Genomic DNA, 13,875 nt, shown 5'->3' on the forward strand with positions numbered 1-13,875 from the left:
CACTAAGTAAAACATATAATTAATTATTTTTTTATGTAAAAATCTTTTTTATTGTTTGTATATCAAAATTTAACAATAATTTAATGTTGTTAATTAAACATTACATTATCTTTTAACCATTCGATTCGAGTTCAATTCGATTAGAATAAAATTTTGTCAATTCAGTTTGATTTGGATTCAAATAAAGAAAAGAAATTCAGTTTATGATTCTATTCGGTGTCAAAAAAAACCTTGATTCACATATCTCTATTAAATAGTTATTCAGATATTTAATTATAAGCGACACGCGCATATTTATTAACAATACTCTAATTATATTCCGTTAATAAATCACGAGTTACCTCTAATTGTTGTAACTTGATAGATCGGTCTAACTAAATTAGTAAATTTGCAACTTATTGAACTTAAGAACAATGATAGTTTTTAATGTATACATGGAAAGAATGGTTTTGTTGAAATATCTAAAAACTTAGTTAGATACAGATCTGAAAATAATTTTGTTGGATTATCAAAATAATTATGTAGAACGCTCAAATTTGTTGCAAAAATGTCAAAATTTTTCGTAGCATTGTTCAGTATGCTCGAGATTCCTATTACTTTGATGGTCTAACAAAATTATTTTCAGATTCGTATCTAATTAAAGTTTTAGATATTTTAATAATACCATTCTTTCCGTGCACTTCTTTTCCTTTCTTACGAAAGTAAAAAGAAGACTATTTTTACACAAAAAAAAAAGACTATTTTTAAATCAATCATAATTTATAGTTATGGCTCATATACAAGCAACGATATTGTAATCTTGTTTCAAAGATTTTAGTCTTGAGTTGATTAAATTTGTATTGATGTAGGATTTTTGATCGAGTAAGTCTTGAAGCGAGTGTAAAATAATACTTGCGTAAACACAAATTTAATCAAATTAAAATCTTTGAAGAAAGATTACAATATTTTTGCTTATGTATCATATTATGGTTGGTTTAAGAATAATCTTTTCTGTATATATAAAACTGTTCATTTTGTTGCAGCGTTTTCCTTGCTTAAAATGCGATACAATCGATTAAGTCGGAAGCGGCACGGACCAATTAGAGTCAAGTCTGACGCGTTTTCATGCTCGAGAGCTCACCTCGCGCGCTTAAGAGCGCTTTTACGATTCAGGCCACGTGGACACCCACGTTCTCTTCCATAAAGCGCTTAAAACTGTTCGTTCTTCCGGTGCGTCTCAGTTAAGACTACCTCAACACGAGCCAGGCAGATGCAATTTTACGATTGCAGTTGCCGCTTTTGAATTTACGACTTCCCCTCGCGTCGCGACGCAGGTATTAGATAGGGAGGGACTCCGATATGAATGATGCAACGAACAGTATATCCGACGACCGGTTAAACTGCCGCTACCGTTTTGATACAATCTTTCATTTTTCTTCTCCCGAGAAATATCTTCTATTTAAATCTAACCCACAGTGTTTATTATAGGAGTCAAAGTGCACCATTACGTCACGAACTGGACCCTTGGTGTGTGCAATATGATACATCGAACCGATATATCTTTTAATAATAAAGCGTATTAGCATTCGTGAGACGAAATAAAGCATTACCTTACGACATAATACGTTATAATGTGTAATCTGATCACAGACATCGTCCGTTTCTTCGAACACTCTCGAGTATCGTAAACTCTAGTAATTATATCTTCCACGGGGTCAATTGGATTTGATCTGGGAAAGAGAGACGACACGCGTCGCGCTCGTCCGGCATGGAATAATCGCTAAACCTTGCACTTCCTGTTGGATTTGCTTCTAATGGGACTACTCTTCGGAAATGTGTACTCGCGCACCTTGGTGAACGGCGAACGCTCTTCGTTCTGCTCGCGCACCGTTACGTCCGTCACGAAATTGCCTTTGTCGTCGCAATTTATCGAGTCAGTAAATAGCGCTTCTCCGACTCGAACTTCGACGTTCGTCGAAGCGAGACGCATGCATTGACCTTGACGAATAACGAGGATCATAGGAAAGTCTTACCGTTACGCTGCACATGACAATTGCGAGATCAGGAAAGAGATTGTGTTTTAATCGTCATATATCTTGATCGTAACATCCTCATCGTAATGATCAATGTCGAGTTTCTCTCATTCTCTTTCTGTTTCACAGTGTCTGTATGCGCTTCGCGTAACGCCCTAGTTAATTAGAAGAACTATCATACGTCATCTGAAATTTCATGCCACGACGAGAAATCTCGTACTCATGAAGACGTCGCCGATTCGTTGTATCTGATACGGACGTTTTCGATCACGCACAGTTTTTACAGTCATTTGTGCAAAATATAGTAATACTTACTTCAAAGTGTCAATGTCCAAGATTAATGCGCGACATTAATTTATTGCGGTATATTCTCTTTTCACAAACATATATTCTGTTACGCGGAATGCAATGAAATATTAAAAAAATATTTATCTTATAACAAATCAACAATTTAATCTAATCAAATAAAAAATTAATTTTAATTGATTTATTATACAAGACAAATAAAAATTAAACTATTTTTCACTAGAAAGAATTAATCTATTTTCTATTTACATGACTTGTCAAACATTATCCCTAAAGAATACATGATCCAAATTCTATGCGGTTAATAATATTGATTTTATTAAATATAATATATCAGAAATAATATTGATAGTAATTTTTCATTTGCATTAAAAATTTTGAATATTTAATTGCTGGAGGAACGATAAAGCATTTCGATAGATTCGATTTCAATATTTCTCATTTTATAGTTCATTTTGGCTAACTTTTCTCTAGATCTTTATTGAAATGTATATTAAAACAAGTTATTCCACGAACTTCAAATATAGATATTGTGTTGTTAGAATCAACGTCACTATGGCAATCTTGTCTATTAATGTTATTAATATCATTATATATATTGATCGTTGACAAACGCAATATGTACGGTTTACTTAACACATGATGTTTGTTTGATCATTTATTTTCGATTACTCATTCAAATGTTTAGTTATAATTATTTTACTGTATACATTTGTTTAGAGGTAGATGCGATATATAGTTATAAATATGACTCCGATTGTAATTTTTAATTAAATAATTTTTAATTAAATTTCATTCAATCTACAGATATAATCATTCAAATTATTCAATTTTGAGATTTATCATTGCGCTAAACTAGCATTAATCATAGTTGATTATCTTTACTTTATCTTTTTGACAGCTGCATATATAAAAGGATTATAATGTCGCTAACTGGAGACATATTGATGCATTTTTCTCTAAAATGTGATTTCTTATTAAGATGATCCCGAGGTGTCATTATCTCACTATCTGTGATCCCAACTTCAAGTGGTATCCATTTACCCAAGCTATTTAAACTCTAGCGCGCTTTGCGCCGTGCGAACACACGAATCTGCGTACCTTCGTTCACCGATGGTCCAGATGAGATCGCGACTCTCGTACAGGCCGCGGGGCAGGATGTGACGTCAGAAGCCCCCCGCCGAGCCGACGGACGGCGGCTGCGAGTCAATTGTCTTCTTTCACACTGACACACTGGCCAAATCCCCGCATCTACACGGTCGATACAAGTATTCGCACGCACGTACACCGGCACACATATCATGCACACACATACTCCTCCTCCTCCTCCACCACCTCCTCTTTGTCCTCTTCCTCCTCCGAACTCCTGTTACTGCTGCTGCCGCTGCTGTTGCTTGTAGCAGCAAGTAGACACTAATTTATTAATGCCACTCCGACCACTATACTCTCCGTTACTCATCACGGTTTATTGACTTTCATTGCGATCTCGTCTCGCGCGCCACACTCTAACGTTTCTTCGCTCTTTTCCTCCCCATACGACGACTAGCCTTCCGTCGTACAACCACTCGTTCCCTTTTCCCTTTTCGCGTCTGCGAATCCCGCGGTCATACGAGCTCTCTTCGGTCGTTGATCATCCACCGATCGATATCGACTGTTCTTTTCCGCGAAACGTTTTTTTTTTTTTTCTAGTCGCTCCTTGAATTTTTCTCAAAGGGGATGTTTCTACAGAGATCTCTTCTAGAAGCGAATATGATTTTCTGAATAAATATCCTGAAATCGAAGTGATACTACATTAGCGAAATAGGATACTGTTCTTGTGATTTTTCAACATTTATTTCTGATGATATTGACAACTGAAAAATTTTTATCAGCAGTAATATGTAAAAATAAAATCAACAATAAGCAAAATTTAAAATGTTTTAAGTGTCAAATAATTCATTAAAATTTACTAACAAAAATGGTAAAAGTACCGTACTCTTTAATTCTCTTATCAATCATCGTCAGTACTTTTACACAGTTGGAAAATTTGTATTACATTTTATGGGTCTTAAAGGTCAAATTTTGATTAATTTAAATAAAATTATTCAAAATTAACATTTATGTTAAATTGACGCGTATTATATGTTCATTTATTTTAAAATTTACATTTTAAAATACATTATTTTTATGTTATTTGTTTACTTATAAATTATGTTATTTTGATACTAAGAAATATAGAATATTAAGTTAACATAAAATATGCAAATAATTACATTATGTTAAATTAACACTCAGATACATTAAAAATTTAACAAAATTTTAACAAGGACTTGAGTAAACCATTTTTAAGACAAATACAAAATGTTTTTCACTATGTATCATTTTTATTAGTAGAAATTGTCATATTAAATTATTTGATATCTTACATTTTGAATTTGCTCGTTGTTGGTCTTATTTCTATATTGTATATTACTTTGCATATTACGTTTATTTATTTTTATCAGTAGATTTTAGATAAACATCATATTAGCACTTATTTATTTTTATCAGTAGGTTTTAGATAAACTTTTCCATAGAGTAGGTACGATTCTTCTGATAACAGTAAATAGAAATTTTTTAAAGATAGTTTTTACGAAAGCCTTCCAGTGATCGGTATCATAAGTTTTCACAGAGTGGTCTCGAGGCAAGCTTCCCGATGTGAGAAAGGGGTTGTTGAGTCGAATCGATAGGGTGTGTATTATGAAGCAAATAATAGCATACGGGTGTACATTTATAAACGACGTGTAACGGGCCGTGTACACAGCTTGCAACGAGTTATTATCAATATCATCATATTACAATTGTACAATATTTCTATTATTGAAGGCATATCACCGGTATTGTATTCTGAGAGCAGCGAGGTGACTCTTATTTTGTCCAGATGTGCATTTCTAAATCGAGCTCGAAAATCTCCGACTTTTTCATTCGAATCCACTGTACACTATAAAGATTAATTCACTTAGAGATGTAGGATTATCTTCGTTGATGACCTATACTTCTCGTTTTGCAACCCTTGATATTCGCGGCCTAGTGTGTTTACCGAGGCCGCTCCTCTTTCTTTCTTTCTCTCTCTTTCTCTTTCTAGTTGTTGGAAAATCGATATATCGAGCAAAACGACGACTGGGTCATCACAGCGGTTGCGTTTTTGATTCGGAGTAATATTTTGTAAAAAGTATAAAAATATTTCGCGCGAATGGGTCGGAAAAATATCAAGTTTTTATTGCTTTGCGATAAGAAATTAGCAAAGGGCTTGTACGTTCAATTTTTTGCTTCAATGTTTTAATAAAAATGTATCATGATGAAGAAAGTAATGACTATCACTATATGTTAGATAATATATGTAAGGACAATATAGTTAGGTCTTCTAAAGATGGAGAATGTCGATCTATAGACTCTTGTTGAAAAGAATCTAGTTGTACTAGTCACGCACGTAATACAACAAGTGACTCATACCACGTGTAGAGTATATCGTTCTCGGACTTTTATATGGGAAAGACGTCGTCGTGGCATGCGACGCCGTTGTTCGGATAAAAGTGACGATTTGCATGGAGGAAGTTAGTTGTGTATCTGCGGAATAAGCTACACGAAAAGCGTGGAAGGAATTGATTAGTCAATGAAGATAAGGTTGATGACTCAGACACGTGACTAGCTGCCTAAAATGATTTTTTAAGCATCTTTAAAATATCTTTTTAGAAAATTATCCAATTAATCTTTCACTGTATTATATGGAAATGATTAAATGAAAAACCGTTCAAATAAAGAAAGTAATGGTAGGAAAATAAAGAGAATCATTTAAATATATATATAGACGACCAGAATAAGTAATGACAATTGTGAAGCGTTGTAACACACTGAAGAGTAACATTATTCTTTGGGCCGCCTCCAATTTGGGTTATGTAGTGTTTTCTATTTAGTATTTGGAATGTAGAATCACATAGAAAAGGAATTATATGTTGAGAAAATCATTCAAAGTATTATGGTGAATCGTTATTTTTTAGTGAAAATCGAAAAATCTGTAAATCCCCATAAATTGAATGAAAAATCATTTTTTTCTTAGGATTACGATAAGAAGAACGAAAAAAGATCAAAATTGGTATTTTCACTCTATTTACAGTTTATATGATGATTTACAAATTTTTCGATTTTTACTGAAAAATAATGATTCACTATAACTTTAAATGATTCCTTCAGTACCTGATTCCAATTTCTTTTCTACATGATTCTACATTTCAAATATTGTACTAAATAAAAAATATTATACGAGTCAAATTGAAAGCGGTCCAAAGAATAGTGTTATTCTTGAGTGCTCGATTTGTAAACGAAAGATCGAGTTCAAATCTCAATAGACTCCGTTAATTTTTCCGCCGACCCCTACAGTAATTTGCAGAAAATTGCTAATATTATTCTTTTTGTCTCATTAAGTTTTATATAATGTATTGAAATTAATAACGTATAGTGTTTTGCACTTTTGCGTAGTAAGAATTATTTTGTATTTGTGTTAAAATTAGTCCACTCAAGTCCTTGTTAAAATTTTGAATTGATTTTTTAACATATTTGTGAGTGTATTTAACATAATATCATTACATGATATCATTATTTAAATATTTCGTGCTAAATTTACATTTAATTTATTAATGTCAAAATAAAATTGATGAATAAGTGAACGAATAATATAAAAATAATGTATTTTAAAACGTAAAATTCTAAGATAAAATGTAAATGTGTTAATTTAACATACAAATATTAATTTTACTGAAAAAATATGTTTTCATATAAATTGCTTAAAAAATTATGTCAATGTCAATGTGTTATATTTTTGTGTTAATTTTTTATGTCATTTTCTAACATATTCATCTTGTGTTAAATTAAGACAAAAATTTCAGTGGACTGTTTCAGTTACATGAAATGTGTTAAATTTAATATAATTTTTCTGACTGTACCAGAATCTTTTCTTATTTGAGTAAAAACTTTATTAAATTTAATATTTTTGCATTTTTTGCAAATATTAAGTTTCTGTCAAAACGATTTTATTAAAGTTTGAAGTTTCTAAATTAATATTGTTAAATTAAAAAAAAAATGCTCAGACCGTCAAACATGTAATGATAATTCGACAACGGCAAGATCGACAATGGATGTATAGTTTATTGAACAAACTCTTGAGCGATTTCTTGAATATGTCATTGAAAAGATAGACTTCATGTTTGGTACTAACTGTCTTCGCAGATATCATCATCGAAGTACGTCGTTATCAAAGCGTCATCACTTGTGCATTACGATCGAGCATTTGAAATTTATGCAAGATAAATAAAGGTGAGCAGTTAAAACCAGATCCTATGATAATACGAAGAGCGCAACAATTAGCACCACAGAAGAAGCGCATGAACTAAGTTTTGTCGGCACAAATGTTACAGTAATATTATTTAAAGCGAGTTGTTTTTTAATCAAATTAAATTACAAATTTCTATATTTCTGTTGGTAAATTTCCTCATATTTTTTCGTGAATTTCAACTTTTTATTAGAAGAATTAATTAAAATGTTTTAAAAGTCGCTTTAATTGAAATCATTACTTCGATTTATCTCAAATCGTGTATAAATATTTTCTAGATTTTTCTTATTTTCATCGTTCGAAGATGTTCGTGAAAAATTTAAATTATAATCCTAAATTCTAAATTGTAAAAATTATTTGTCACGCTTTACCAGCATTTAGGGTTATCAGCAATTAAGGTCGTCTCTTATTAAGTTGAAAGATATGAGATTAACCTGAATGTGCCAGGAATATTTTTCCTCTTACGAATTGGCATATATATATGTATACTTCCTCATTAAGATCGACAAACACGTGATCGCATTCTCGTATAAACGTGAGATTTTTCGATATAATTTTAAATTTATATAAATTGGAAAAATAAAATAGAATAGCAAGTATATATTGCGACACTTTGCATTGAAATTATTAACTAATTACATTTATTCTTACCGACAATTTTATCTTCTTGAAAGTAAAAATTTGTTCCAAAGTCACTCACTCAAAATCGCCACAGAGATTCTGCCTCATTCGCGATATTCACAATAAGTAAATTCGAAGTCGCGAAACGATTGCTTGAACGATTGCTCTTTTCGAAATTTATACAATCGCGGAAGACGTGCCTTTTACTTCGATCAGAAGGAAGTTTCTGTTCTTGTCGGAAATAGAAAGAAATAGTTTTTCCGTGGGGAAAATCGGTCTTCCGGTCGCGTTCCCGACAGCGAACGTGGACAGATTGAATGCGCCCCGACGATCCCTCGACGAGACAGGATCCTCTCTTCTTTTTCAGGGCTCCCTCTCTCTTATCGCTTTTTTCCGTTCCGTTCCTTCCGTTTGGTCGCTTCTTCAACGTACACGATTTCTTAAGTACGTGGCGCGACGGAATCGCGCTCACGACTGGCACATTAGCTTCACTCTGCCCGTACTCCGGTCATGCTACCAATGCTTTTCCTCCACCCACATATCCAGTTGCGTATCAATCGAGGGTACCGCAAACTCATTCAATTCGTGCTTCTTTCGATTCAAGTTTCAACTCCAAACTTGTAGAAAAACTTCGTTAAAGGAGCGGAAATTATTTTGGTAACAATTTTGCGAGGAGATTCTTATAATGAAATTGTGAGAAAAATTATTAAAATTATTTAAGAGGAAAGAGAAAGATAGTGTAACAGTATTGCAGTTTATTAATATTTAGAAACTTATAATACATCTTGTAGGTAATACACTTTAGCTAAATTTTAATTGACCAAATAAATCACATGAGCAAGGAGTACGTTGATTTTCAAGAGTCAGTCACGCAAAGTACGTGTACATACGACGACTTTAGAATGATCACGAGAAATCAAAGTTAATTAACTTGCACCGAGGAATCTCAGACTGATGGAAGTCACACATATATGCCGCGTTGTAAGAGTCGTTAGAAGTGTAATAAATAAAACTGACAACGAGATAATAGACAAATTGGCCCTAAACACATCCGACTCGTTAGCAGAGTATCAGAAGGTCGGGTTTTGCCAGTATGGAGGGAGGCGACACTTTCCACCGTCTTGTTCCAGGGAGAAATACAGATGGTCAACTCTCTCGTATAAAATTAATAACTTAGAAAGATTTTGTTCCTTATGTTAAATTATTGCGTAATTGTTTTATCATTTAATGTCGCGTCGAATAAAATTCCTGATAATAGGAGTAAATACGAGGGTTGTCGACCTGTTACATTCGTTCCATGTGATCGTTGTTACGCGTAATTTAGAATAACCTTCCATGCTAGGACGAACGAGATTTGAGATAAGTACAATTACTTCTAAAGCAGATAAATGTCTTTTATTCGAGAATTAGTAGCCAGCTATCTCGTCGGATTTTGTTTTCTTCATGAAAACTCTGTCTAATTGGTTTTGTGTTCATTCAAAAAATTAAAAGCTTTATTCGTATTACAAATTATAATTATAAGCTGGAAAAACGGAAAAATTATAATAAGACAATGTCTTTTTATTTTGGGTTTAGTATACTAAAATAGAAAAGTTTAGTACAAGAATAAAATAAATTATCATTTAATAATATCAATTCATACTAGGTTTGAAATATTATTATGCTAAGAGAGAGAGAGAGAGAGAGAGAGAGAGAGAGAGAGAGAGAGAGAGAGAGAGAGAGAGAGATATGCTGTTGATTCAATTAAAGTTTATATTACGAGCTGTCACTAACATAAGTAATTAATTCATATATATTTTTATTGACATAAAAGAATGAATTATTATTTCAATAATCACTTTCATGTCAATAAAAATGAATACATGAATTAATTACTTATGTTAATTACTTATGACAGTCCATAGATTTTACTTGAATCAACAGCATTTTTTTCTCAGTGTAGTTAAGATTTTATTTTAATTTTGTGAATTGTAGTTTTATTTTTTTAGTCTAGCATATAAAAATTTTAAAGATAAAAAAATGTAAGTACGAATATTTGAACTTAATCTCTTTGGTCTTTTATTGACATAAATTTATATCAAATAAATAAATAAAATAAATAAATAATATGATATTTTTATGTTGAGAAGACGCTTGATTAAAATATATTTTAAGGAAATATAAAAATCAAAACTTGAACGCAATGAACAGAATCTTGATATGTTTATGTTAAATGATAGGTGTTGTGTCTACAATGATTTTTATCGTGTAATTATTAGTATAGTCGCTATCTGCGCTTAAGAGCGATTCTTTCGTAGCTATGCAGTCAATTTAAGCATATCATGTACATATACCTTCCTTGAAGTCAATTAGACGCAAACTGTTTGCGATTAAACGCATAATGTTCGTGAATTTCCTTAGTGCAAAACGAGTTTTCAAATTGACAACACTCAAAGTCATTTCTACAAACATATGACAATTATATACGCCAATATGATCACGCGTATATACTCAATGAGATATATGACGTGATATAAGCAAACACTTTAGAGATAAAACAACGAATGTCTTATATCCAAGTGAAGTGCTTAATATTTTTTCAAAAATTTTGAAGTAGATTTTTCTTTAATCGAAATAAGCATAGTTATTAATGAAGTATTAATAATCCAAGAAGTACAAACTTTATGGATACTTAAACAACATAGTTAGTAACGTTTAATAAACGCTAGAAATCGTGTAATAAAGGTATAAACTGAAAAATAAATATTTAAAATTCGATATCTTTTTAAAACTATTTAATAAATATTATGAAAACCTTTATAAAACATTTATTAAACGTTTTTTTAAACTAAAATATCGTTTAAAATACCGTTTTTATGAAACATTTCGATGGTTTTAAACGTATATACCGTCGATTTAACATTTTTATAGTATACATCTAAACGTTACAGTTAAACGGTTTTTAAATTGTCTGCTTGGATATGAATAAATCGTAACATAGATATTCTAATCATTAGATCATGGTGATAAATACTTTTTACAAATATGTACTTTTTAGTATAATATTTTGATAAGTTTACAGTAAATCTGATATTCATAAGGTCAAGGCGTAACCTATTTTATCACGCACGAATGTTGAGTTCTTCATATATACCGATAATAGTATCAGCTATACTATTAGCTTTGTATGTGTTTCCTCAGAGTCATTATTCACGTATGTGTTGCGTGTCTTTGAGGATGAATAAATTGATTGGAAGAATCATTATACAATTGTAAAAGTTATATAAAAATATATCTAAAAATTTGATGAAAAACTAAAAAAATAAAATGAAACTAAGGAATCTTTGAATTTGAAAAAGAAACGAGGCCATAATCTCATGCTAATTCCAATTGGATGTTCCGAATATGAACGAAATTTAATTAGAGAGAAATATTTGAATCTCTCTCAATAACAAACACGTTCGACATCAAATTGAAATTTATGCTTGTCTGTAACTTATGTAATTGCTCAGATGTACGAAGATTCGACTGTTTGATATCATTAAACGTTAACATTCAATAGAATCGTATTTTGAATATTATGAAAGCAAAGTAAGTATTATAAAATGAAAAAAATAATGTAGAACGATAATTTTTATTTTTTTGTCATAATTTTTCCAGTAGCAATTTTTCCAATAGAAAATTATTCACATATCGGTCGATTTGCTCATTATTGTTTAAACAGACAACTTCTATTAAGGATACATATTTAAATAAACAATTATAATTGTATATTCGAATATCCTAATATTTATATACGAATAGGACGATATTTGAAAATTTAAAAAATTTTTGTTTGCTTTCATGACTAAGTAAAGCTCTTATCTCTGCTCAAAGCTTATTAAAGCTCGTTACATCGTTATATAAAAGCGTGCACAATGTGTATGCAATCATTTGCGTTTGGTACACAAATCTTTTACGTTTATTAATGCGCGCGGATCGACTATAAACTGATCGCGAGCGAGAACAAAGTGAACTGACGAGTAACAAAACTCTGTGTGATAACGTTTAATGAAAATATGAACGTGATCTTGATTCTAAATTAAATAACTATGGCTCAAGGTTTCTGTTCACTCAGTTTAGAGAACACGCAATATTTTGCAATTTGCATTGTTTTATTTACAATAAAAACCTCTCTTAGAATGCACAGAAATGATCGATACATTATTCTTAATGTTTTGAATTGCAGAAAAAATTCTAAAAAAAATCGATAATTGATCATTATTGTAAAATATTCTTAAAATATTTGAAGTTTTTGAAATACCATGAAACTTTGAGAAATCGCGCTGGAGAAATAAGAGAAAATGATTCTAAATCATCTTGTATTGTTCATTGTCAGTTAGATCTCTTCTAACTATTTCTAACTACTATTGAAATATATATTTTATTTTTAATTTATTGATTAACTTGATCGTGAAACAATGAACTAATTGTTGCTAATCATCAAACCCATTATTGATGCCTAGGTTGTTTCATTTAACATTATTAACGATCGTTTAAGAGATCAAGCGTAAGATCGTTACTGCATGTGATAATTGTTGCTAAAATATTTGACCTACATATGTTACATCATTGGTAGTTCACATCCTGTTTAACTTCTTCTTGCTGGATTTTTATTTGCGCTCGCAATAGAGATTGTTTAACAATGACGTGGTTTCTATATCAAACACATTGTGAAATGATAAGGATTCAAAGTATTAGCGAAAAACTACCAGAACAATCATTTGATATTTCAAATTAATGTGATTTTATAAATTTTTGTTTCTTTTATTTGTTTTTATTTGATATAAATTTGTAGATGTTGAATGAAATTCGTATTACATGCTATTCTTTAAATAATAATAAAATTATGCAATAAAAATTTAACGTCTATTGATTTTAAAAATTAGGATTGATTAAAAATTAAGAATTTGATTGATTTTAAGAATTGATTTTAAATCTCTATCGATTTTAAAAATTATTTAATTTATCTTTAAAATTATTTAAAGCACCATTGAGATAAATTTTTTATTTTTTTAAACAAGACGTTTCTAATTTTATGTGATATAAAAATTTTTTGTTAAATATTGCTATTTAAAATTTATCTTACGTCATTTTTTAGTATCAAATTATGTGTACATAATTGAGAAAAACCTAAAAGTGAGTGTACAAACCGTGTTTCATTGTAGATGAGATCCGTTTATTGGCGCCTCTAACATGTTCACGTTGAACTATGTTGCCACGAATATTTCCACTGCAGGTAATATATCAACTATTTTCGATTTTGTTTCGTTTTGTTACATACATATATTTAGTTCTATTCTATGCTACATCCATAACAGAGAGATTTCTCTCTGTCCATAGTAATCCTATCTAAAAATACGGATACAGCTACTCTCGGTCTATGATATTCTGCATTTACAATTGCTGATAATGATATTTTTTTTCAAATTGAATCTGAGTTACTATTACTATTATGTGGAATGCAACGAGTTTTTATTCGATCCTCCTGCATTCGCATTAGATGGCAGTAGTATACATAATCGATGAGTTTTTTAAATTTATATTCAGTATTTAAATATATTTTTATTATAT

The 13,875-nt window shown here is 30.8% G+C and overlaps 2 protein-coding genes across 10 annotated transcripts in view; one reads left to right on the forward strand and one right to left on the reverse strand.

Moving 5' to 3' along the window:
• The window catches only part of LOC108690544, a 24,150-nt gene extending 15,746 nt beyond the window's left edge, over positions 1 to 8,404 (reverse strand). For all 6 annotated transcript variants that reach the window (XR_001931897.1, XM_018197891.1, XM_018197892.1 and 3 more), the window contains exons 1-2: positions 8,314 to 8,404; positions 3,420 to 4,088 (exon numbers count right to left, since the gene is read on the reverse strand). The gene's annotated coding sequence lies outside the window, so the exon portion shown is untranslated. The remainder of the gene's footprint in view (positions 1 to 3,419; positions 4,089 to 8,313) is intronic.
• LOC108690545 overlaps positions 1 to 13,875 on the forward strand; it is a 122,082-nt gene that overhangs the window by 17,790 nt on the left and 90,417 nt on the right. The gene's annotated exons all lie outside the window — the stretch shown is intronic.

This window comes from Atta colombica, unplaced genomic scaffold (assembly GCF_001594045.1).
Source record: "Atta colombica isolate Treedump-2 unplaced genomic scaffold, Acol1.0 scaffold33, whole genome shotgun sequence".
Taxonomy (NCBI): Eukaryota; Metazoa; Arthropoda; class Insecta; order Hymenoptera; family Formicidae; genus Atta; species Atta colombica.